Source organism: Ranitomeya imitator, chromosome 1 (assembly GCF_032444005.1).
Source record: "Ranitomeya imitator isolate aRanImi1 chromosome 1, aRanImi1.pri, whole genome shotgun sequence".
Classification (NCBI taxonomy): Eukaryota; Metazoa; Chordata; class Amphibia; order Anura; family Dendrobatidae; genus Ranitomeya; species Ranitomeya imitator.
In genome coordinates this window covers 91,057,533-91,084,917 of record NC_091282.1, presented here as the reverse complement: position 1 = coordinate 91,084,917, position 27,385 = coordinate 91,057,533, and the positions used below count along the sequence as shown (strand labels likewise).

The 27,385-nt window shown below is 43.8% G+C and overlaps 1 protein-coding gene across 4 annotated transcripts in view; it reads left to right on the top strand.

The window, feature by feature from the left end:
- GHR (growth hormone receptor) overlaps window positions 1-27,385 on the top strand; it is a 439,024-nt gene that overhangs the window by 388,510 nt on the left and 23,129 nt on the right. The gene's annotated exons all lie outside the window — the stretch shown is intronic.

Sequence of the window (27,385 nt, the reverse complement as noted above, 5' to 3'; positions counted from 1 at the left end):
CTGGCACAAGGTAGAGGCATCGGTGTAACGGTTGGTGAGGAATATACAAAAAGTGAAGCTCATATATTATATAGAGTCATTACAGACAGAGTGATCTATTTCAAGTGTTTATTTCTGTTAATGTTGGTGATTATGGCTTACAGCCAATGAAAACCCAAAAGTCATTATCTCAGTAAATTAGAATACTTTATAACATCAGCTTGAAAAATGATTTTAATATCCGAAATGTTGGCCTACTGAAATGTATGTTCAGTAAATACACTCCATACTTGGTCGGAGCTCCTTTTGCATCAATTACTGCATCAATGAGGAGTGGCATGGAGGCGATCAGTCTGTGGCGCTGCTGAGGTGTTATGGAAGCCCAGGTTGCTTTGATAGCAGCATTCAGCTCGTCTGCATTGGGTTAGATTCTCTATGGGGTTAAGGTCAGGCGAGTTTGCTGGCCAATCAAGCACAGATAATGTTGTTTTTAAACCAGGTATTGGTACTTTTGTACCAATATATATATCTAACTTTGTGGAACTTTCGCATATGATCCAAAACATCGCCACTATGAGCCATTAAATCATTTTCTATTTTTCTCATATTGGTGTGCTGCCTCTATTTTTTGGATGTATTGGTCGAACCTGGGTGGCTTTGCAAGCTATTATCAATATTATATATTATCAATAATAATAATAATCTTTTTTCTTAATAAATATGTTTATTGTAAATCCCTTGGTTGTGTAAGGTCCTCGTGTTCCTGGGCAATGAAAACATCAATGGTAAATTAAGGATGTTTCTAGGGTTTCTCTGTATTGAGAAAACGGTGCGATTGGCAATTCCTCTGTATGAAAAACCTTGATGCCTATCACACCATCAGGAGTGTCTCCAGAGGTGTATGTGCTAGCAAAAAGAGCTGGAAGAGACAAAAAGCACAATAGGGTCTTACCTGGGTAGACCTTTTTAGAACAGAATGTGCACTAGCGCGCTCACCTGATCGGGTTGAAAGAGATTTAAGGCCCCGTCACACTTAGCGACGCTAAAGCGATCCCGACAACGATACGACCTGTCAGGCATCGTTGCTGCGTCGCTATGTGGTCGCTGGTGAGCTGTCAAACTGTGAGATCTCCCCAACGACGCAGCAGCGATGCGGCGACCTGTAGCGACCTGTACAACGATGTCACATGGCAGCTATTTCATGACGATTAACAGACCTCAATGAGGGACGCCCTGTCATGAGGTCGTTGGTAAGGTGTCAAACACAGCGATGTGTGCTACCCAGCGGGACCTCAACGATCAAGAAAAGGTCCAGGCCATTCCGACACGACCAGCGATCTCACAGCAGGGGCCTGGTCGCTGCTACGTGTCACACATAGCGAGATCGCTACTGAGGTCGCTGTTGCGTCACAAAACTTGTGACTCAGCAGCGATCTCGCTAGCGATCTCGCTTAGTGTGACGGGGGCTTTAGGCTGCTGCAGACCCAGGAGGAGAAATCAAAAGGCATTGGAAACTAAAGGGTTAAACTGCGCTGCCGTCGAAGGATGATGGAAAGACAGGGAATCAATTTCTGTGGTTTTATTGGTCGACGCGTTTCAAACTTCTTCATCGGGGATTACCGTGGTTTTGTCCTGATGAAGTTTAAACCAATAAACTGCAGAAATTGATTCCTGTCTTTCCATCATCCTTCGACGGCAGCCCGGTTTAACCCATTTGTTTCCAGGGCCCTCAGAGGTAGTTTTGTGTCACAGAGGCACACCATGCTGCCACCTTGGGGCTTTTCAGAAAGATGGGATAAATCCCTGGTTTGTTCCATCCCATTTGCTAATTAGCTGAGAATCTGAGCGAAACCTCTCCCTACCCACTGTACAGACTGAATAACATTGTTATCACGCAAACGGGAAAATAATTGGTCCAAGGATCGTGAAAAGAACATGGAGGCGGTAAATCTTGGCTATAATAGGGGGCCCGTTTCGATCTTTGCTATGGGCATTCTCAGGCTTGCATGTACTTTAATGGATATCACTACAAAAAAAGGGTAGGACGGATGGGTGACGGGCGGCTCCTTAGTAGTCTTTTTATTTTTGAATGCTCTTACAGGGAATCTGTCAGCAGAAAATGACTGCTCAAACCAAGCACAGGTGCTCAGTGTGGCTGAGGAATTCAGTGCTCCTTCTCATCTACTTATTTCCATCTGTCTCCACCCTTCTCTTCCTTGATTGACAGCTCTGGCAATTCAGGAGCGAAAGCTGGAAAACAAGAAGGAAGATGCAATGAACCGAAGTGTTTGGCCATGCCACCGTCTACCAAGCATCTGTGCTTTGTTTGAGCAGTCATTTTCTACTGGCAGACTCTGTTTAAAAAAAATTGTATGCTAAATGAAATGTTATCCAGCTTATTATTATTATTATTTTAATTTTTATTTACTTTTTAAGGAATTAGAAACATTTCAAATGAAAAAATAAAAAATAAAAATAAATGCACAGTATTACAAAATAATGGCAAAGATCTGTGCCTATCCTGCTATAAAGAAAGTTGAAACTTAGTTTATTTACCAAAAATTGCCTAAAAATAAAACTAAAACAAATGCAGCGGCCAGAAACAATGTCATCAACTCCTTTGGGGATTTTATTGATGCAAATAAATCAGCCAAGATGTAAACAACACAGAGATATTGGAACTTTTTGGTAATTCTCGGAAACAATCTGCATTTCATTAGTTTCAGCATGTTTCGAAAACAAAATTGTTTGCAGGCTGCCTAATTGTAATTATTAGCAAATAAATGTCATTTGGTCATTTGTTCATTTTATATTACATTAGGAATTAATTTAAACTCACAATAAAAAATGATATCATCCTCTGTGTCCATGGGAAATAGAATCCAGAAGCTCATTACTGGCAGAATATAGAACTCGTTTCACGATTCTCTGGGTTCAGACATCAGATTCTTCTCCGCTCTACCTCAGAGCTAAAATGTATAGATAAGGGAAGCGGCCGTCTCCATTCTGCCATTGCATTCAATCATTTTTCTTTGCCTGGCAGCTAAGATCACAGTACGTGAAGTCGGTCTATTAATTGCCTTATTGCACCAATGATTAAGAAATACGTTTGGGTTAAATCACACAAGACATCAATTATAATGGGATGCATTAAAAGAGGCATAGATGCTCATGAGGAGAACATAATTTTACCTCTATACAAGTCACTAGTTCGACCACACTTAGAATACTGTGCACAGTTCTGGTCTCCGGTGTATAAGAAAGACATAGCTGAACTAGAGCGGGTGCAGAGAAGAGCGACCAAGGTTATTAGAGGACTGGGGGGTCTGCAATACCAAGATAGATTATTACACTTGGGGCTATTTAGTTTGGAAAAACGAAGACTAAGGGGTGATCTTATGTTAATGTATAAATATATGAGGGGACAGTACAAAGACCTTTCTGATGATCTTTTTAATCATAGACCTGAAACCGGGACAAGGGGGCATCCTCTACGTTTGGAGGAAAAAAGGTTTAAGCATAATAACAGACGTGGATTCTTTACTGTAAGAGCAGTGAGACTATGGAACTCTCTGCCGTATGATGTTGTAATGAGTGATTCATTACTTCAATTTAAGAGGGGACTGGATACATTTCTGGAAAAGTATAATGTTACAGGGTATATACACTAGATTCCTTGATAGGGCGTTGATCCAGGGAACTAGTCTGATTGCCGTTTGTGGAGTCGGGAAGGAATTTTTTTCCCCAATGTGGAGCTTACTCTTGCCACATGGTTTTTTTTTGCCTTCCTCTGGATCAACATGTTAGGGCATGTTAGGTTAGGCTATGGGTGGAACTAGATGGACTTATAGTCTTCCTTCAACCTTAATAACTATGTAACTATGTAACTAAATTCGAAAAAAAAATGTCAAAGATGTCTGGATGTTCCTCTTACATCCTTGCTTTGCACCACCCGGAGTCCCTTTGATTCCTTCTGAAAACGTCCATAAAACCTATGGCATCCAGGGCAAGAATTCCGTTGGGCTTCCCTCTCCTATACTTCTATGGACAGCGTAAGTGATTTATGTAGTCATCATGTGATTTGCACACTAAAGGTACCTTCACACATAACGATTTCTTTAACGATATCGTTGCAACGTCACGCTTTTTGTGACCTAGCAACGATCCCGCTAACGATCTCATTATGTGTGACAGCGACCAACGATCAGGCCCCTGCTGGGAGATCGTTGGTCGCTGGGGAATGATCAGGAACTTTTTTTGGTCGCTGATCACCTGCTGTCATCGCTGGATCGGTGTGTGTGATGCCGATCCAGCGATGTGTTCACTGGTAACCAGGGTAAACATCGGGTTACTAAGCGCAGGGCCGCGCTTAGTAACCCGATATTTACCCTGGTTACCATTGTAAAAGTAAAAAAAAAACACTACATACTCACATTCCGATGTCTGTCACGTCCTCCGCCGTCAGCTTCCCTGTTTTTTTTTTTTTTTTTTACTTTTACAATGGTAACTAGGGTAAATATCGGGTTACTAAGCGCGGCCCTGCACTTAGTAACCTGATGTTTACCCTGGTTACCCGGGGACTTCGGCATCGTTGAAGACAGTTTCAATGATGCCGAAGTTGTTCCCCTGATCGTTGGTCGCTGGAGAGAGCTGTCTGTGTGACAGCTCCCCAGCGACCACACAACGACTTACCAACGATCACGGCTAGGTCGTATCGCTGGTCGTGATCGTTGGTAAGTCGTTTAGTGTAACGGTACCTTTAGGCTATGTTCACACTTGGCGTTTTTTTTAATGCAAATCTTGAGCTGCGTTTTACAGTACCAGCAAAGTCTATGAGATTTCAGAAATCTCATGCACACACACTTTTTTTTTTTTTGTCATCAGAGTTTTGGGCTTTGCATGGTTTTTTAAACATAGAGCATGTCACTTCTTTCGGCGTTTTTTCAGCATTTTTCATCCATTGAAATGAATGGGTGGTGAAAAAACGCTGAAAGAACGTACCAAAAATGCAGCTATCAGGTGTTGCTGTGTTTTTGTGCCAAAACCTGATTCTATAGAATAGGACTTTTTTTTCCAACGCTAAACTTTATCAGTGTGCACAAGTGACAAATCTAGCATGCCACAAAAATATAAAAAAAAATAAAATAGGAAAACATGTTTTTTTTTCTGCAGCTTCTTTCCTGCCAAGAGATCAGGTTTTTCTGCAGAAAAAAAAAAACGCTGAAAAAACGCAGAGTGTGAACGCAGGTTCAGTGGTTAGCATTGCAGCGCTGGTGTCCTGGGTTCAAATCCCACCAAGGACAACATCTGCAAGTAGTTTGTATGTTCTCCCCGTGTTTGCGTGGGTTTCTTCCGGGTTCTCTGGTTTCCTCCCACACTCCAAAGACAAACTGATAGGGAATTTAGATTGTGAGCCCCACACAGTGGACAGTCAGTGGCGTAGCTAGAGCTTTTGCCGCCCGGGGCTGTTCCCGAGTTTGGCGCCCCCCCACCTCCCCGCACCTTACAATGGGGCAGCGGATGCGCCGGAGACATGCATCCGCTGCCTCCGTTGTGCAAAGCGTTAAACGCTAGCGTCGGAATCTCTCCCCGACGCATTGCGACGGGGAGATTCCGACGCCAGTGTGAAAGTAGCCAGCCTAAGGCTACTTTCACACTGGCGTTTTTTTTAATACGTCGCAATGCGTCGTTTAGGGGAAAAAACGCATCCTGCAAAGTTGTTTGCAGGATGCGGTTTTGCCCCATAGAGTAACATTAGCGACGCATTGCGACGTACGGTATTGACACACGTCGCAACCGTCGTGCGACGGTTGTGCCGTGTTGTGGCGGACCGCCGGGAGCAAAAAACGTTAAATGTAACGTTTTTTGCTGCCGACGGACCGCTTTATCAGACTGTTCATGCGTGGCCAGAACTCTCCGCCCCCACCTCCCCGCACCTCACAATGGGGCAGCGGATGCGTCGGAGAAATGCATCCGCTGCACCCGTTGTGCGGCGCATCAAACGCTAGCGTCGGAATCTCGGCCCGATGCAATGCGACGGGCCGAATCCGACGCTAGTGTGAAAGTAGCCTTAGTGTTGCACTGGTCACAACATACAATATACATTTAGACAGTACCATAAGGAAGTGGTACATAAACCCTAGATGCCTGGCCCTCTCTAAAGTCACAAACCAATATTAAATTCCACATAAAAACACCTGTTAGGGACTGCAGCTGCGCAGCATGCCTGAGAGTCTGCTGCTCTGAATGAATCTGATCCGAATCTGATGTGATCTGTAGCTGCCTGCTGCTGCTGTGCATGCAGAGATCCCCAGGACCCCAGCGCAGCGAGTCTGCCTCTGATGATCTGACTGAATGAATCTTCTGATCCGATTCGAATCCGATGTGATGTGATCTGTTACTGTAGCTGCTGCTGCTGTGCAGCCAGTCAGAGATCCCCAGCGTTAGCCTTCCTGGAATCGCTGCAGTGGCAGCCGCCTCAGGAGATGTGAAACTGAAAGTTAAAGTGAAAGTTAGGGCCGGCGGGTAATAATAAGATGCGAACACACGGGCACACGGCTTCAAGAAAATGGCCGCCGCGATCTCCAGCTGCATCCCGCGGCCATTTTCCTGAAGCCCCGGGAAGCACTACCATCATCTGCGCACGCGCGGCCTCCGTAAGATGGCCGCCGCCGTCCCACCAGCAAATGGTATAGCGCAGATAGCGCTCTCTCTCTCATCTTCTTCTTCAGCCACCGCCGGCCCACCCCCCGCATTGTGCCGCCCCCTGCATTGTGCCGCCAGGGGCGGCCCGCCCCCCCCCCCCCCCCGCACCCCCCTTCCTACGCCACTGTGGACAGTGATGATGTCTGTAAAGAGCTGCGGAATATGATAGCGCTATATAAGAAAATCATAAAAAACTTACACTTAGGGTATGTGTCCACGGGCCGGATTACATCCGGATTAGCTGCGGATTGAACGCTGCATCCAGCCGCAGCGTCCAGATGTTACAGCATAGTGGAGGGGATTTTATGAAATCCCGTCTCTACTATGTGAGCGAACACGCAACCGGCGGCCCTGCGATTCCGGACATGCGGCTTGTTTTTTTAGAACGCAGCATGTCTGTTTAAATTGCGGCGAGTGGCGACGCTTCGTTGCCACAGGGTGCATTAACAGGCCCTATGTATGGGGTGCGGCGATTCCGAATGTGTTCAATGAACACATCCGGAATCACCGCGCGTAAAGAAGGGGCGGTGCTTTGGGTGGAGGCAGAGCGGGTTTTCCCGCTCTTTCCAAAGCACCGTCATTACGGACCGTAGACACGCACCTTAGTCATGTGCTGACTAGCCGCTCTTCATAATTCTCTCAATGTTCACTGAAATATGAGTATATTACATGTTGCTAGGATTTGGCATACTACTGAGATTCATTTTATTATTGGGGCCCACACAGATGGCTGTATAACTTGTATGATGATCGCATCGCGCTGTACGGACTGGCCCGGCACCTCTCGTGACCTGAGCAGGACACTGTGATGGATTTCTATGCAGCTGTCCAGCTCAGGTCAGGAGAGCAGATAGCCAGTACAAGGATTGCGCTGCGATCCTCGCACGAGTTATATGGCTGTCTGTCTGAGCCCAGTCTGTCTGAGGTGTTGTCCAGATTTGGATATTTTGGGTCATTATGATTTAAAAAGAGAAAACACAGAAGTTTGACAATAAATGACTTCATCCAACCTCTAACCATGAGTGGAGAAAAAGTTTTGGTGTTATCATTCATATTCTCTGAAAAAAGGCCAAGAAAGCAAAAATTCTGTCGGTCTATTAAACTTTTGAGCAAACTGTATGACCCAATTCTGGTATATATGTTCCCCTTATTGGTATACATGGCCCCTTCCTGGTATGTATATCCCCAATTTTGGTATATATGACCCCTTTTCAGTAAATACGGTATGTCCCAATTCTGTAAGTATGGTTTAATTAAGAATAATAAAGGAGTCTGTGTGTTTCTTTCAAATTAAGGACTTTATTCTGGCTGTGGCTTTATTTACCATACAAATATAGGATTAGTAATGGGTAGGTGTAATGGATATATGTTCACCTTCTTGGTATATATGTCCCCCATCCTGGTATATATGTCTTCATCTACCATTAATCATTTTCGGTCCAGTGGGCGGTCCTATCAGTGATTGACAGTTATCTCTGCCTTCACACTTATATAAAGCTGTCAGTCACTGTTAGGACCGCCCTCTGGTCATAAAATCCTCAAAAAAGCAGAGGACTAAATGACTAAAACACAGAGAATACTGAATATTTTCTCACAAAAAAAAAGCCCAAAACATTGATCCAAACTCTTGAAATCTGGACTGTAATCGTTATAGGGACCTTCAGAAAAATTGTAGTATTACATTAAATCAATTATTATTATTATTTATTGTTATAGCGCCATTTATTCCATGGCGCTTTACATGTAAGGAGGGGTATACATAATAAAAACAAGTACAATAATCTTAAACAATACAAGTCATAACTGGTACGGAGGAGAGAGGACCCTGCCCGTGAAGGATCACAATCTACAAGGGATGGGTGAGAATACAGTAGGTGAGGGTAGAGCTGGTCATGCAGCGGTTTGGTCAATCGGTGGTTACTGCAGGTTATAGGTTTGTCGGAGGAGGTGGCTCTTCAGGCTCTTTTTGAAGGTTTCGATGGTAGGCGAGAGTCTGATGTGTTGTGGTAGAGGGTTCCAGAGTAGGGGTGATACGCGAGAGAAATCTTGTATACAATTGTGGGAAGAGGAGATAAGAGGGGAGTAGAGAAGGAGATCTTGTGAGGATCGGAGGTTGCGTGTAGGTAAGTACCGGGAGACGAGGTCACAGATGTATGGAGGAGACAAGTTGTGGATGGCTTTGTACGTCATGGTTAGGGCTTTGTACTGGAGTCTCTGGGCAATGGGGAGCCAGTGAAGAGATTGACAGAGGGGAGAAGCTGGGGAATAACGGGGGGGACAGGTGGATTAGTCGGGCAGCAGAGTTTAGAATAGATTGGAGGGATGCGAGAGTGTTTGAGGGGAGGCCACAGAGCAGGAGGTTGCAGTAGTCAAGGCGAGAGATGATGAGGGCATGGACTAGGGTTTTTGCAGATTCTTGGTTGAGGAATGAACAGATTTGTGAAATATTTTTGAGTTGAAGTCGGCAGGAAGTGGAAAGGGCTTGGATATGTGGTTTGAAGGAGAGATCAGCGTCAAGGATTTCCCCGAGGCAGCGAGCTTGTGGGACTGGGGAGAGTGGGCAGCCATTTAGTGTAATGGATAGGTTCGTTGGGGGGGTCACGTGAGATGGGGGAAAGATGATGAATTCTGTTTTGTCCATGTTAAGTTTCAGAAATCTAGCGGAGAAGGATGAAATAGTGGACAGACATTGAGGGATTCTGGTTAGTAGGGAGGTGATATCTGGTCCAGAGATGTAGATCTGTGTGTCATCAGCATAGAGATGATACTGAAAGCCATGAGATTCTATGGGCTGTCCCAGGTCAAAGGTGTAAATGGAGAAGAGCAGGGGTCCTAGGACTGAACCTTGTGGGACTCCGACAGATAGGGGGTGAGGTGAGGAGGTGGTGTCTGAGTGGGAGACGCTGAATGTCTGGTCTGTTAGGTATGATGAGATCCAGGATAGGGCCAAGTCTGTGATGCCAAGGGATGAGAGGGTCTGTAATAATAGGGAATGGTGCACTGTGTCAAAGACAGCCGACAGGTCCAGGAGGAGGAGGACAGAGTAGTGTCTGTTGTGAATTCTGTGGCTGAGTTCACTTCTGTGGTCACAAGTGGTATTGCAGTCTCTGGGCTTCCTCCCTCAGGTGTTTTGGTGAGCTCGTTGGCTGCCTTGCTATTTAGCTCCACCTGAGTCTGTCTTCCTTGCTCCTTGTCAATGTTCCAGTGTTGGATCTGAGCTACTGCATCTTTCCTTGGGCCTGCTGCTCTGCTAGATAAGTGCTTCTAGTTTGTTTTCTGTTTTTTCTGTCCAGCTTGCTATTATCTTTTGCTGGAAGCTCTGAGAAGCAAAGGGGTGCTCCGCCGTGCTGTTAGTTCGGCACGGTGGGTCTTTTTGCCCCTTTGCGTGGTTTTCGTTTTAGGGTTTTTTGTAGACTGCATAGTTCTCTTTGCTATCCTCGCTCTGTCTAGAATATCGGGCCTCACTTTGCTGAATCTATTTCATTCCTACGTTTGTCTTTTCATCTTGCTAACAGTCATTATATGTGGGGGGCTGCCTATTCCTTTGGGGTATTTCTCTGAGGTAAGTCAGGCTTGTATTTCTATCTTCAGGCTAGTCAGCTCCTCAGGCAGTGCCGAGTTGCATAGGTAGTTGTTAGGCGCAATCCACTGCTGCTTATAGTTGTGTGAGGATAGATCAGGTACTGCAGTCTACAGAGATTCCACGTCTCAGAGCTCGTCCTATTGTTTTTGGTTATTGCCAGATCTCTGTATGTGCGCTGATTACTGCACGCTGTGTTGCCTGATTGCCAGCCATAACAGTACAAGGAGCCAGACCAATGATTCCCAATAGAGGGAAAAAAGAAATCCTGACATCATTTTTTTTTCTTAGCTCTGTCTTCAGTCTTTTTTTTCCCCTAGACATTAGAGTGCTTCAGGACACAGCTGTGGACATGGATATTCAGGCTCTGTGCTCCTCAATGGATAATCTCGTTGTAAATATACAAAAGATTCAAGATACTATTGATCAGAAATCGATGCTAGAACCAAGAATTCCGATTCCTGATTTGTTTTTTGGTGACAGAACTAAGTTCCTGAGCTTCAGAAATAATTGTAAGCTATTTTTGGCCTTGAAACCTCATTCTTCTGGTAATCCTATTCAACAGGTTTTGATTATTATTTCTTTTTTGCGTGGCGACCCACAGGACTGGGCGTTTTCTCTTGCACCAGGAGATTCTGCATTGAGTAATGTTGATGCATTTTTCCAGGCGGTGGGATTTGCTGGCTTTATGCCAGGGTCTGGATGATGTAGAAGTATATTGTCAGAAATTTAGGAAATGGTCAGTACTCACTCTGTGGAATGAATCTGCACTAGCGGCTTTGTTCAGAAAGGGTCTCTCTGAAGCTCTTAAGGATGTAATGGTGGGATTTCCTATGCCTGCTGGTTTGAATGAGTCTATGTCCTTGGCCATTCAGATCGGTCGTCGCTTGCGCGAGCGTAAATCTGTGCACCATCTGGCGGTATTGTCTGAGAGTAAGCCTGAGCCTATGCAGTGCGACAGGACTATGACTAAAGTAGAACGGCACGAACACAGACGTCTGAACAGACTGTGTTTCTATTGTGGTGATTCTACTCATGCTATTTCTAATTGTTCTAAACGCACTAGGCGGTTCGATAGCTCTGCCGTTATTGGTACTGTACAGTCCAAATTCCTTTTGTCCATTACCTTAATATGCTCTTTGTCATCATATTCTGTCATGGCGTTTGTGGATTCAGGCGCTGCCCTGAATCTGATGGATTTGGATTATGCTAAACGTTGTGGATTTTTCTTGGAGCCTTTGCGGTGTCCTATTCCGTTGAGAGGAATTGATGCTACACCTTTGGCCAAGAATAAGCCTCAGTACTGGGCCCAGCTGACCATGTGCATGGCTCCTGCACATCAGGAAGTTATTCGCTTTCTGGTACTGCATAATTTGCATGATGTGGTCGTGTTGGGGTTGCCATGGCTACAAACCCATAATCCAGTATTGGATTGGAACTCTATGTCGGTAACCAGCTGGGGTTGTCAGGGAGTACATGGTGATGTTCCATTTTTGTCTATTTCGTCATCCATTCCTTCTGACATCCCAGAGTTCTTGTCGGACTTTCAGGATGTATTTGAAGAGTCCAAGTCTGATGCCCTACCTCCGCATAGGAATTGTGATTGTGCTATCAATTTGATTCCTGGTAGTAAATTCCCTAAGGGTCGTTTATTTAATTTGTCCGTACCTGAACACACCGCTATGCGCAGTTATGTGAAGGAGTCCCTGGAGAAGGGACATATTCGCCCATCGTCGTCACCATTGGGAGCAGGGTTCTCTTTTGTAGCCAAGAAGGATGGTTCGCTAAGACCGTGTATTGATTACCGCCTTCTTAATAAGATCACTGTTAAGTTTCAGTATCCCTTGCCATTGATATCTGACTTGTTTGCTCGGATTAAGGGGGCTAGTTGGTTTACTAAGATTGATCTTCGTGGTGCGTATAATCTGGTGAGAATCAGGCAGGGAGATGAATGGAAAACGGAATTTAATACGCCCAAGGGTCATTTTGAGTATCTGGTGATGCCGTTCGGACTTGCCAATGCTCCATCTGTTTTTCAGTCTTTTATGCATGACATTTTCCGTGAGTATCTGGATAAATTCTTGATTGTTTACTTGGATGACATTTTGATCTTCTCAGATGATTGGGAGTCTCATGTGAAGCAAGTCAGAATGGTTTTCCAGGTACTGCGTGCTAATTCCTTGTTCGTGAAGGGATCAAAGTGTCTCTTCGGTGTGCAGAAAGTTTCATTTTTGGGGTTCATCTTTTCCCCTTCTACTATCGAGATGGATCCGGTTAAGGTTCAGGCCATCCAGGATTGGACTCAGCCGACATCTCTAAAAAGTCTGCAGAAATTCCTGGGCTTTGCTAATTTTTATCGTCGCTTCATCTGTAATTTTTCTAGCATTGCCAGACCATTGACCGATTTGACCAAGAAGGGTGCTGATTTGGTTAATTGGTCTTCTGCTGCCGTGGAAGCTTTTCAGGAGTTGAAGCGTCGTTTTTGCTGTGCCCCTGTGTTGTGTCAACCTGATGTTTCTCTTCCGTTCCAGGTCGAGGTTGATGCTTCTGAGATTGGTGCAGGGGCGGTTTTGTCACAGAGAGGTTCTGGTTGCTCAGTGTTCAAACCATGTGCTTTCTTTTCCAGGAAATTTTCTGCTGCTGAGCGTAATTATGATGTGGGCAACCGAGAGTTGCTGGCCATGAAGTGGGCATTCGAGGAGTGGCGTCATTGGCTTGAGGGTGCTAAGCATCGCGTGGTGGTTTTGACTGATCATAAGAACCTTACTTATCTTGAGTCTGCCAAGCGCTTGAATCCTAGACAGGCCCGTTGGTCGTTATTTTTTGCTCGTTTTGATTTTGTGATTTCATACCTTCCGGGCTCTAAAAATGTGAAGGCGGATGCTCTGTCTAGGAGTTTTGTGCCCGACTCTCCGGGGATATCTGAGCCGGCGAGTATCCTCAAGGAAGGAGTCATTGTGTCTGCCATCTCCCCTGATTTGCGGAGAGTGTTGCAGAAATTTCAGGCTAATAAACCTGATCGTTGTCCGGCCGAGAAACTGTTCGTCCCTGATAGGTGGACTAGTAAAGTTATCTCTGAACTTCATTGTTCGGTGCTGGCCGGTCATCCAGGAATCTTTGGTACCAGGGAGTTGGTTGCTAGATCCTTCTGGTGGCCATCTCTGTCACGGGATGTGCGTGCTTTTGTGCAGTCCTGTGGAATTTGTGCTAGGGCTAAGCCCTGCTGTTCACGTGCCAGTGGGTTGCTTTTGCCCTTGCCGGTCCCGAAGAGGCCTTGGACACATATTTCGATGGATTTCATTTCTGACCTTCCCGTTTCTCAAAAAATGTCGGTCATTTGGGTGGTCTGTGATCGCTTTTCTAAAATGGTCCATCTGGTGCCCTTGGTTAAATTGCCTTCCTCCTCTGATTTGGTGCCTTTGTTCTTCCAGCATGTGGTTCGTTTACATGGCATTCCTGAGAATATTGTTTCTGACAGAGGTTCCCAGTTTGTCTCGAGGTTCTGGCGAGCCTTTTGTGGTAGGATGGGCATTGACCTATCTTTTTCCTCGGCCTTCCATCCTCAGACTAATGGCCAGACCGAACGAACCAATCAGACCTTGGAAACATATCTGAGATGTTTTGTTTCCGCTGACCAGGATGATTGGGTGTCATTTTTGCCGTTGGCTGAGTTCGCCCTTAATAATCGGGCCAGCTCGGCTACCTTGGTCTCTCCATTTTTCTGCAATTCTGGGTTCCATCCTCGTTTCTCTTCAGGACAGGTTGAGTCTTCGGACTGTCCTGGTGTGGATTCTGTGGTGGACAGGTTGCAGCAGATCTGGACTCAGGTAGTGGACAATTTGACCTTGTCCCAGGAGAAGGCTCAGCTTTTCGCTAATCGCAGACGCCGTGTGGGACCCCGACTTCGTGTTGGGGATCTGGTTTGGTTATCTTCTCGTCATATTCCTATGAAGGTTTCCTCTCCTAAATTTAAACCTCGTTTTATTGGTCCGTATAGGATTTCTGAGATTCTCAATCCGGTGTCTTTTCGTCTGACCCTCCCAGACTCCTTTTCCATACATAATGTATTCCATAGGTCGTTGTTGAGGAGATACGTGGCACCTATGGTTCCATCTGTGGAGCCTCCTGCCCCTGTTTTGGTGGAGGGGGAATTGGAGTATATTGTGGAGAAGATTTTGGATTCTCGTGTCTCTAGACGGAAACTCCAGTATCTGGTCAAATGGAAGGGTTATGCTCAGGAAGATAATTCCTGGGTTTTTGCCTCTGATGTCCATGCCCCAGATCTTGTTCGTGCCTTTCATGTGGCTCATCCTGGTCGGCCTGGGGGTTCTGGTGAGGGTTCGGTGACCCCTCCTCAAGGGGGGGGTACTGTTGTGAATTCTGTGGCTGAGTTCACTTCTGTGGTCACAAGTGGTATTGCAGTCTCTGGGCTTCCTCCCTCAGGTGTTTTGGTGAGCTCGTTGGCTGCCTTGCTATTTAGCTCCACCTGAGTCTGTCTTCCTTGCTCCTTGTCAATGTTCCAGTGTTGGATCTGAGCTACTGCATCTTTCCTTGGGCCTGCTGCTCTGCTAGATAAGTGCTTCTAGTTTGTTTTCTGTTTTTTCTGTCCAGCTTGCTATTATCTTTTGCTGGAAGCTCTGAGAAGCAAAGGGGTGCTCCGCCGTGCTGTTAGTTCGGCACGGTGGGTCTTTTTGCCCCTTTGCGTGGTTTTCGTTTTAGGGTTTTTTGTAGACTGCATAGTTCTCTTTGCTATCCTCGCTCTGTCTAGAATATCGGGCCTCACTTTGCTGAATCTATTTCATTCCTACGTTTGTCTTTTCATCTTGCTAACAGTCATTATATGTGGGGGGCTGCCTATTCCTTTGGGGTATTTCTCTGAGGTAAGTCAGGCTTGTATTTCTATCTTCAGGCTAGTCAGCTCCTCAGGCAGTGCCGAGTTGCATAGGTAGTTGTTAGGCGCAATCCACTGCTGCTTATAGTTGTGTGAGGATAGATCAGGTACTGCAGTCTACAGAGATTCCACGTCTCAGAGCTCGTCCTATTGTTTTTGGTTATTGCCAGATCTCTGTATGTGCGCTGATTACTGCACGCTGTGTTGCCTGATTGCCAGCCATAACAAGTGTCGCTTGCTCTTGGCAGTTAAGAGGTCATTGGTGACCTTAATTAGGGCAGTTTCAGTGGAGTGGTGTGACCGGAAGCCAGATTGTAAGCGGTTGAAGAGGGAGCAAGTAGAGAGATGTGAGGACAGTTCAAGATAGACGTGTTGTTCCAGTAGCTGGGAGGCATAGGGGAGAAGAGATATAGGGCGATAGCTAGATACAGAGGATGGGTCAAGAGAGGGCTTTTTGAGGATAGATGTGATGGAGGCATGTTTAAAGATTGAGGGGAAGACACCAGTTGTTAGTGATAGGTTGAAGAGATGGGTTAGGGTTGTGTTGTGAATTCTGCTCTTGGGTTCCCTCCAGTGGTTGTAAGTGGAAATGCAGTTGTCTCTGACTCGCAGTCCTGGCCAGGTGTATCAGATGATTACTATTCTGACTGGGATATTTAGGTGTGCAGGATCCTTTAGCCCTTTCCAGTTGTCAATGTTACTTGTGAAGTATTGGATCACTTTCTGGCTTTTCCTGCTGGCTGCCAAATTCAGCAAAGATAAGTGTTTGGTTTTTTGTGTCTGTGGCACACTGCTGTGTGCTTGTTTCAGTTTTATTCCTGCTCTGTTTGTAGGATTCACTGGAGTTGCAGATATACGCTCCTACATCTTTAATTAGATGTAGGAAGTTTTTTGTATATTCTGCTGTGGATTTTTTGAAGGGTTTTAATACTGACTGCACAGAACTCTGTCCTATCCTGTCCTATCTAGCTAGAGTGGCCTCCTGTGCCAAATCCTGTTTTTTCTGCCTGTGTATGTTTTTTCCTCTCCGACTCACCGCCAATATTTGTGGGGGGCTGTCTATCCTTTGGGGATTTTCTCTGAGGCAAGATGGTATTCCGATTCCCATCTTTAGGGGTATTTAGTCCTCTGGCTGTGACGAGGTGTCTAGGTGTGTTAGGTACACTCCACGGCTACTTCTAGTTGCGGTGTTAAGTTCAGGATTGCGGTCAGTATAGTGGCCACTTTCTCCAGTGAAAGTTCTCATGCAGCTCCAAGGTCACCGGATCATAACAGGGTTGGGATGAAGACTATGGTGAGGTTTGGAATGAAGTGGGATGGGATCGGGTCAAGTGCACAGGTGGTGAGATGTGATCTTGAGAGTAGAGTGGAGAGTCGATCTTCTGTAATGGTGGAGAAGTTGATTTTGGAGGTGGAGGGCTTTGAAGTTGGGAGGAAGGGCTCTGGGGGTTGTTGACCAAAACTCTCTCTGATGTTATCAATCTTCTGCTTGAAAAATGAGGCAAAGTCTTCAGCTGAGATGAGTGGGGAGGGAGGAGGTGCTGGGGGACGGAGGAGAGAATTGAAGGTGTTGAATAACTGTTTAGGGTTGTGAGACGGGGAGGATATGAGAGTTGAGAAGTAGATTTGTTTAGCTGTGGCGAGTGGGGTCTTGAAAGTAGTGAGGGACTGTTTGAATGCGATGAAGTGCTCGTTGGAGTGGGATCTTTTCCATCTGCCCTCAGCAATGACCGATCATGTAATTTATGTGCATCTGGATTTGCTTAGATGGGAGTCACCATCTGCTCTGGTTCATAAAGGGAAATTGGAGCTTTCCTTTCTTGTTTTACCACCAGACTAGAATGAGAAGACACTGGATAACTGGATATATGCGAATAAGGGCTCACTGATTAAGAGTGCTGTGTAAGAAATAGTCGTTAACCTCTTCCTTCTGTACATGGACATTCTCAAATGGTGTACTCCAATGCACCACTTCATAGTCTGTGCAATCAGATGTGTACAATCTCTGTTCACTTATTGCTTTACCAAGCGCCTATATGGCCGAAACATTGCTCTGTGTATGCTCTAACTTAGTAAAGCAATTGCCTTGGATCTTGGACCCACTGTACATATACAACGGATACCCGAAGCACCCGTATGGATTGGGCTCAGGAGGTGTCACCCCTAGTAGCTGCCGTTTAACTCCTTAGATGTCACTGTCACTTTCAGATGGCTTCATTTAAACGGTTAGATCCGGCGGGTACATCCACTTTCTTATCTATTTAAAAAAAGAAGTGGATTTTTTTAAAGCAGTAACATAAAAAGCTATGTAAAATTAGTCTTGCCCTAATCACATTTACCTGTAGAGTCAATACATTCCTTATTACAAGCAGCTTGCTACCTAATGCTTTGCTTATAGCTTTTCTGTCATGGTCCTGGATTCGATCCCTTGCGTTTGTTTTCTGTGGTCAGCTTCTCTTTCTGCCAAATCAAAGGAGATACATCTTTTCTCTGGGTCTTTGAGTTCTGCTTTTCTGGGTGCAGTCTGCTTTGCTTAACACAGGTGTTTTCATTTGTGTGTCTATCACCTTTTGGGTGCAGCTTTATATTCTGCCCTCCTGCTGGCTTTTCCTGCTGGTGATAGATTCATTTGTATGGTCTGATATTCTGTTGATGTTTGGAGCCAGTCTGTGAGGTTCCATCTAAGTGTTTTCCCTTTTCTGATTCTTTGCTTTACTTTTCACCTTTCTTCTGATTATCATTAGGCAGTAGGCTGCACATTTTTTTTTACAGTACTTGCTTTATTCTTTGTTTGGTATTTCGTTATTTACTTTACTCACTCTGGCATCTTTCTTTTGTTCAGCACACTCCTCTTCTTGTAGGTAATTTACACTCTACTCTGCCCTCCGGTTTTTTAAGAGGAACATGAAGCAACTCGTCGGCTTTTTAGGCAGTTTAGGCCAGAGTTGCCATCTCCTAGTCTGTTGTTAGAAATACCTCTGCACCACTAGCGATTGCGGTGGTCAGGATATCTAGTCTGAACAGGAACCGGCAGGGTCAATTGCAGTTTTCAGTTCATAACCTATTTTCCCAAGTGAGCTGCTACACAGTCATAGCTATACTAGGAGCTGTTAGGAGCACCATCGAGTTGGGGGTCAGGTTGGGACAGGCAAGGGTCAAATGAGGGCTTTTACCAGTGTGAACAGGGATTGGTCACGTTCCGGTATTTTTCTTCCTGGTTTTTACGCTGTGTGATTGTGCAGTCAAATGTTATCCTAACATTGTCAAGGCAGCAGGGCCGCAGTTATCTCATCCGGCACACAAGGAACAATGTAAACACTAAAAAAAAATCCTTGTTTACTCTGTACCAGTGCTGACATGATCATAAATCTAATTCATGAACACCGAGAAGCTTGTGCGGATCCCACTGACCAGTATCCAGCACAGATGAGTGGGTCCATTCCTCTTGTAACTGAGTGCCAAGCAATCAATATCCAGTATGGAATGTCAGACATTTATATGGGACTTTATTAATCACTCAGCTTGCTTTAATTTTATCCAGATTTTCCCTGTGGGAAACGTTTTTTATTTTTACCAGAAAAGAGCTTTTAACGTAGTGAAATATTGAATATAATTGGAGAATTGATTCCCCTATTTTCCTTATAAAATCTCCTAAATAGAGATTACTAATGCATCCCACGGAGCATTGAAACAGCAAATTGAAAATCCGGTAAAATGTTTCATCACCACCAACCTGGAGCATGAAACTCATATATAATATTGTTATTAATAAGATGGCCCTATCCGTTATCCAGTGGAAGGATACAGCCACTTTCAAGGAGTTAATATGCACAAAGAGATGCTTGTGAAGGGTTAATTTAACCCCTTCACCACCTTGGGTTTTTCCAATTTTTTAGTTTGTTTTTTGCTCCCCTTCTTCTCAGAGCCATAACTTTTTCATTTTTCCATGGCCGTGTGAGAGCTTATTTTTGTGGGACGAGTTGTACCTTTGAACAACACCATTGGTTTTGCCATATAGTGTACTGGAAAACGGAAAAAAAATTACAAGTGCAATGAAATTGCAAAAAAAGTGTTTTTTGTTTTGCTGCCATGTTCACTAAATTCTAAAACTGACCTGCCATTATGATTCTCCAGGTCATTGCGAGTTTGTAGATACCAAACATGTGTAGGTTCTTTATTATTTAAGTGGTAAAAAAAAAATTTCAAAGTTTCTAAAACAAAAATTGCCATTTTCCGAGACCCGTAGCATCTCCATTTTTGTACGATCTGGGGCCGGGTTAGAGCTTATTTTTGCTTGCTGAGCTGATATTTTTATTGATACCGTTTTGGTGTAGATATGATCTATCTATCTATCTATCTATCTATCTATATATATATATATATATATATATATATATATATATATAAATAGATTGGGCAATTCTTACATACACTGGCAGAATTTTTGCTTTCCCGGCCTTTTTTCTGAGAATTTGAATGTTAACACCAAAACATTTCTCTGCTCATGGTTAGTGGTTGGGTGAAGCCATTTATTGTCAAACTACTGTGTTTTCTCTTTTTAAATCATATTGACAGCCCAAAACATCCAAATGACCCTGATCAAATTTTCACATACCCCATTTCTGAATACTGTATATTGCCCCCTGTAACATCAATGACAGCTTGAAGTCTTTTGTGGTAGTTGTAGATGAGGTTCTTTATTTTCTCAGATGGTAAAGGTACCGTCACACTAAACGACGCTGCAGCGATACCGACAACGATCCGGATCGCTGCAGCATCGCTGTTTGGTCGCTGGAGAGCTGTCACACAGACAGCTCTCCAGCGACCAACTATGCCGGTAACCAGGGTAAACATCGGGTTACTAAGCGCAGAGCCGCGCTTAGTAACCCGATGTTTACCCTGGTTACCAGCGTAAAAGTAAAAAAAAAAACAACACTAAAAAACAACGGTGACGTCACCGCTGTGCTTTCCGGCCGCTGTGCTTACACAGGGCAGAGAAGCAGAGCGCCGAGGGACAGACAGCGGAAGGTAAGTATGTAGTGTTTGTTTTCTTTTTACTTTTACGCTGGTAACCAAGGTAAACATCGGGTTACTAAGCGCGGCCCTGCGCTTAGTAACCCGATGTTTACCCTGGTTACCAGTGAAGACATCGCTGAATCGGCGTCACACATGCCGATTCAGCGATGTCAGCAGGAAGTCCAGCGATGAAATAAAGTGCTGGACTTTCTGCAGTGACCAACGACATCACAGCAGGATTCTGATCGCTGCTGTGTGTCAAACTGAACGATATCGCTAGCCAGGATGCTGCAACGTCACGGAACGCTAGCGATATCGTTTAGTGTGACGGCACCTTAAAGCTGCCCACTCTTCTTGACAAAAGCCTCTAGTTCCTGTAAATTCCTGGGCTGTCTAGCATGAATTGCAGGCTCGAGATCTCCCCAGAGTGGCTCAATGATATAGAGCAGAGGTCCCCAACTCCAGTCCTCAAGGCCCACCAACAAGTCATGTTTTCAGGATTTCCTTAGTCTTGCCCAGGTAATAATTGCATCACCTGTGCAATGCAAAGGAAATCCTGAAAACATGACCTGTTGGTGGGCCTTGAGGACTGGAGTTGGGGACCTCTGATATAGAGGTCAGGTGACTGAAATGGCCACTCCAGAACCTTCACTTTGTTCTGCTGTAACCAAATGACAAGTCGACTTGGCCTTGTGTTTTGGATCGTTGTCGTGTTGGAACGTCCAAGTACGTCCCATGCACAGCTTCCGGGCTGATGAGTGCAAATATGCCTCCAGTATTTGCTGATAACGTGCTGCATTCATCTTTCCTTCAACTTTGACCAAGTTTCCTGTGCAGTTGTAGCTCCTTTCATCATAGGCCTTGTTGACCTCTCTCCAAATGTAAGGTTTATGATTGTGGCCAAAAAGTTAAATTTTGGTCTCGTCACTCCAATTTACCTTGTTCCAGGAGTTTTGAGGCTTGTCTCTGTGCTGTTTTACGTATTGTAGGTGAGACACTTTGTGGCATTTGCGCAGTAATGGTTTTCTTCTGGTGACTCGACCATGCAGCTCAATTTTCTTCAAGTGCCTTCTTATTGTGCATCTTGAAACAGTGACACTGCTAGTTTTCAGAGAGTCCTGTATTTCAGCTGATGTTGTTTGTGGATTTTTTCTTTGCATCCCGAACAATTTTCTTGGCAGTTGTGGACGACATTTTTGTTGGTCTACCTTACCGTGGTTTTGTTTTTACAGAGCCCCTGATTTTCCATTTGTTAATCACAATTTGAATGCTACTGACTGGAATTATCAATTCCTTGAATATCTTTTTGTATCCCTTTCCTGTTTTATACAGTTCAACTACCTTTTCCCTTAGATCCATTGGCAATTCTTTTGCTTTCCTCATGACTCACAATCCAGAAACGTCAGTGGCTGGATGAAAGATGCAAGAGTCTGTCTGGATCCCAGAAACTCACTCAGCTTTTATGCACACACTGATTACAAGCAAACAGGTCACAGATGAGGATGTTACCTTTAGTAGCCATTCAATCCCATTTGTGTCAACTTCTGTGTATGTTATCAGGCCAAAATCACCAGGGTATGTGAACTTTTGATCAGGGTCGTTTGGATGTTTTGGGCTGTCACTATGATTTAAAAAAAGAAAACACAGTAGTTTGACAATAAATGGCTTCACCTACTGACTAACCATGAATTGATAAAAAGTTCTGGTGTTATCATTCATATTCTCTGGAAAAAGGCCAAGAAAGAAAAAATTCTGCTGGGGTATGTAAACTTTTGAGCACAACTGTATATGTGACAGAGGTTTTATATTTTGGTCTCCTTTCACTCTATAAATGTTCCCAGCAGGTGATAGGGCCTCTCAGAGCTTTGCTAAATGTTTATCTTCCCAGAGATTCTGGCCACGGTGCTATGTGAAAGTGTTTGTGTTGATGTCTTTCTACCAAAGAAAATCTGTTAAATCAAATTGAATTCAAATTTGTAAATGACTCACTAGAAAAATAATTGTGTTCTCCAACTTTATGATTTGCTTGGCTACCTTCTCATTTCATGGATTACACTGGTCTACAAAAAAAAAAATCTGGCATGGACTTTAAGAACAGTTTTAGACTAATTTGAGGGTGCTGAATTCAAATCTGATCTTATAATTTCTTTATCACATCACGTTTTTGCGCTATAGGTATATAGCCCATTTTCATGAATTCCATGATAAATATAAGTAGTGTATGAAAAGTGCCGGTTTATACGGTTCTTTAAGGTAAATTTAGTTTTCATTTAGTCTCCCAATAAATGTGAGAATATCTTTGCTTTCTTTGAACATGCATAATTCCCATTTGTTATGATAACACCCTTGTTTTCTGTGCTACTGGGACAGTAGAGCTACAGCAGAGCATTGGGTGAAAACTGAATGGCCTCAACGACTGAGTTTGGCATCTGGTGATAAGAAATTCATCCATGATCCCAGTGGATAGAAAGGACATGGTCTTTCCTCCCTTACACATAAAACTTGGATTGATGAAGCAGTTCGTCAAAGCTCTCAATCACAGTGGAGAATGCTTTAACTATATATGTTCAACTTTTCCTGGACTTAGTGAAGAGAAGAAAAAGGCTGGAATATTTGATGGACCTCAAATAAGAACACTTATGAGAGACCCTAATTTTATCACATCAATGAATGAGACAGAAGAAAGAGCTTGGAATGCATTTTGTAATGTGGTGCAGAATTCTAGGGAATAAGAAAGCCGACAACTATGAAGAGATTGTGGAAGAGCTACTAATGAGTCTGCGAAATCTTGGATGTAGAATGAGTATCAAGATTCACTATTTACACAGCCATTTGGACTTTTTTCCAGAGAACCTTGGGGATGTGAGTGAGGAACAAGGGGAGCGTTTTCATCAGGACATTAAAACAATGGAAGAACGGTATCAAGGCCGGTGGGACTCGCATATGATGGCTGACTATTGCTGGAGCTTGATGAGACGCAACCCAGAAGCTGTACATCACAGATCAGCCAAGAAAAGAAAGTTCAAATAACTGCCATTTGTCATTCATCTGTGTGCCATATATATGTGTTTTTATATTTTGTAGTTTAATTCTGTAAGTATATTTGATTTGCTGTACATAGACTTTGTAATCTTTGTTATTCTTTGATTAAAAATATACAAAATGTAGTACCGAAAATCATGTGTTTTTATCAGAAAACATTAGATAGGAATAATTTATCAAAAATTTAAAATATCTCGAAATCCTGATGTGATAGTTAAAAACGGAGTTCATATTCGGAATCAGCAGCCAAAATTGACTTAAAATATGTTTTAAAACCTTTTGCCAGAAAAATTGCATTGACCAGTGTTATATGTGTCTGCGCTTCAACAGAAGCTGTGGCTTGATTTTTCTATCTGGAACCACTGCCGGGGCGTTGTATTGCTGCGTTGCTTTGCAATATTTTTCTCAAAATTTCCCAGTATAATGTTTGCATTTAGGCATGGTGTAGAAAATGTCAGTGCATGCTGTATTTGCGAATTTCCTCTGTATATTCATCTATACCATACCGGTAAACCTTCATGGGACCCCATGACCTTCCGGGATTGATTGAGGTTCCAAAGGCCGGGTCATATCTTTTTGTTCCGGCACATGCTCCGTGCCCAGAAGAGTACGTTCCTCTTCCCTGTAAAGGAGGTGGTTTCCTTTTTTTTTAATTTAATTCACTTATTGTATTTTCTATAAGAAAATATCAAAAACTGATGCACCGTGATTTACCGAGTGGGCCAGAATTGATGCCCATGTGTACCTAGACATAATGGCAAATTCACAATACCTGGCCCAGCCTCTGGGTCTCTTCACTTGAGCTAACTGCCTCACGGGCATATAAGAAGCAGTTGAGGTCAGGAGGCCCACCTGTTGGGTCCATGCTTTATCAATAGATGAGTTCAGCCTAAAGTTTTTTTGTAATCCTAATTACAAAGAGCTGTTAGTTTTTGCCATTGTTTGTCAGGAATTTTGCTTATTTTTCAGTCTTTGTTCACAAAATTGAACCCATATAAAAATCTATTTATGAATTGATTTTCCCAAGGAGTCAAACAATTCTGTGTTCTCGCATAGGAAAAGCATTTACCATTAAATAAGTGTTAGCAAAGCAGCTCTCAACCTGGAGGATTTTCGTGCAGTCGGCAGAGAAGTTACATGGGGATAACTGGATTTTAATAATGAAACATTTGGCTGTCACTTCGGAGGGGAACTTTCACTGCTTCCATACAAACTGGAAGAAGATTTATTTGGCCTTTTTGTATACAAACAAGGGCACACAAAAGCTGGAACCTGAAATGGTCATGGGTTGGACACTGCCCGGCACCTCCGGTAGGTGGCGCTCAAAGTGAAGAACTGTCATAGAATGCATTAAAGAGGAGCTGACACCTCCTCAAGTGTCTAGTTCTTGCTTTTTTATTCCAGCTACTGATTATTTTTTTTACTCCATTATACGGTTATAGAGATTTGAGCATTTTTTATTTAGTTCTCATTTTTATGGGTTTTTTTTTAACCAGAAATGCCTGAGGACGTGTTTTTTTTTTCTTTTGGAAAAAGGTCCTCCCTAAAAGGGAACCTGTCAGCAGGATTGTGCACAGTAACCTACAGACAGTGTCGGGTCGGTTCCGTTATACTGATTGTAATGATACCGTGGGTGATGAAATCCGTCTTGTGGTTGTTGTTTAACCCCTATCTGACCTCGGACGGGATAGTACGTCCGAGGTCAGATCCCCTGCTTTGATGCAGGGCTCCGCAGCTGACATGACATGAACAGCTGACATGTGCCCGTAATAGGCGCGGGCAGAATCGCGATCTGCCCGCACCTATTAACTAGTTAAATGCCGCTGTCAAACGCAGACAGCGGCATTTAACTACCGCTTCCGGCCTGGCGGCCGGAAATGACGTCATCGCCGACCCCCGTCACATGATCGGGGGTCGGCGATGCGTCACGATGGTAACCATAGAGGTCCTAGAGACCTCTATGGTTACTGATGAACGGTGGCTGTGAGCGCCCCCCTGTGGTCGGCGCTCACAGCACACCTGCATTTCTGCTACATAGCAGCGATCAGCAGATCGCTGCTATGTAGCAGAGGCGATCGTGCTGTGCCTGCTTGTAGCCTCTCATGGAGGCTATTGAAGCATGGCAAAAGTAAAAAAAAAAAGTTAAAAAAAATGTGAAAAAAATAAAAAAAATATAAAAGTTTAAATCACCCCCCTTTCGCCCCAATCAAAATAAATCAATAAAAAAAAAATCAAATCTACACATATTTGGTATCGCCGCGCTCAGAATCACCCGATCTATCAATTAAAAAAAAGCATTAACCTGATCGCTAAACGGCGTAGCGAGAAAAAAATTCGAAACGCCAGAATTACATTTTTTAGGTCGCCGCGACATTGCATTAAATTGCAATAACGGGCGATCAAAAGAACGTATCTGCACCAAAATGCTATCATTAAAAACGCCAGCTCGGCACGCAAAAAATAAGCCGTCAACCGACCCCAGATCACGAAAAATGGAGACGCTACGAGTATCGGAAAATGGCGCAATTTTTTTTTTTTTAGCAAAGTTTAGAATTTTTTTTCACCACTTAGATAAAAAATAATCTAGTCATGTTAGGTGTCTATGAACTCGTACTGACCTGGAGAATCATAATGGCAGGTCAGTTTTAGCATTTAGTGAACCTAGCAAAAAAGCCAAACAAAAAACAAGTGTGGGACTGCACTTTTTTTGCAATTTCACCGCACTTGGAATTTTTTTCCCGTTTTCTAGTACACGACATGCTAAAACCAATGATGTAGTTCAAAAGTACAACTCGTCCCGCAAAAAATAAGCCCTCACATGGCCAAATTGACGGAAAAATGAAAAAGTTATCGCTCTGGGAAGGAGGGGAGTGAAAAACGAACACGGAAAAACAAAAAATCCCAAGGTCATGAAGGGGTTAATCTTTATTTTCAGTTTTTAGTTAATGATATGCTCATGCCCCGGGGCGGCCTGTGGGGTCTTCTAGTGGTGCTCTGCTTAGGTAGCAAAGATTAAACAAAAACCACAAGACAGATTTCATCAACCAAGATATCACTGTAATCAGTATAATGTAGGTTACTAAGAACAATTCTGCTGACAGGTTCCCTTTAAATAGCTCAAGAAACAACCTCCCCCACAATACGCTATACACTGTAAAAATAGCACAATGTTATCATAAATTGCTCTATATTACTAACATACAGTGACCATATAACAGACTCATACACCAAGTAATAACAGGTGTAAATAATGCCTCTGTACTATTTGTATTAAAGGGCTCTTCCTGACATTGAAAATTATTCCCAACAATTAAAGGTGACTTTTTGATCGGTGGGGGCCACCTGCTGAGACCCTGACCAATCTTGAGATTTGGGCCTGGAAATGTCACATTGGAATGGAGCAGTAACCACGTTATTTTTGTAATGGAAAGGCCAGAGATAGCTGGGAACATGCATGGAATGGTGTCATGCATGAGTGGCCGCCACTCCAGTCTCCCAGGGCAGAGCCCAGTTCTTGGGATTCGTGGAGGTTCTTGCAGTCACCCACCGATCAGAAAGTTATCACCAAGTCCGTGGATAGGTGATAGCTTTCAGTCTTGGGAGTATCCTTACAGGATCTAGGCCATCTGAGGCGGAGTCTTCAGTACAGGTAGCGGATTTGCAGGGCATGATATATATTGTATACACCAAGGTCTTTTTGGGTTGACAGATTTCGCCAAGCTTACAATTAAAATCCAGCTTTAAGGAAAATCCATCAGCATCTGAGAGCATCATGATATAGGGGCTGAGACCCTGATTTCAGTGGTTTATTAGAAGGAGATTATCACTACAGGACCAGGTGTCTCGTGCTTCCTAGTCTTCCTGCTCTGTATAACCCCGCCCTCACCTCAGAAAGCTACGAATCAGTTTTGTGGGCGGGGTTATGCAGGGCACAGCATTCTGAGCACTGCTACATCTACAACAGAGAAAATTGTGATTCTACCACAACTGCTACACCCAGTAAACGAAGTCATACATCGCTGGAATCAGGGTCTCTGTCTCTACAACAATTGGATGTCGGATTGCTTTAATTCTCAATGCTTTCAATTCATATTTCTCCACACTATTTTTATTTTTTATCTCTGATGTCCTTATGTGCTGAGCGAATAGAAGATATTTTAGTAACCAGCAGA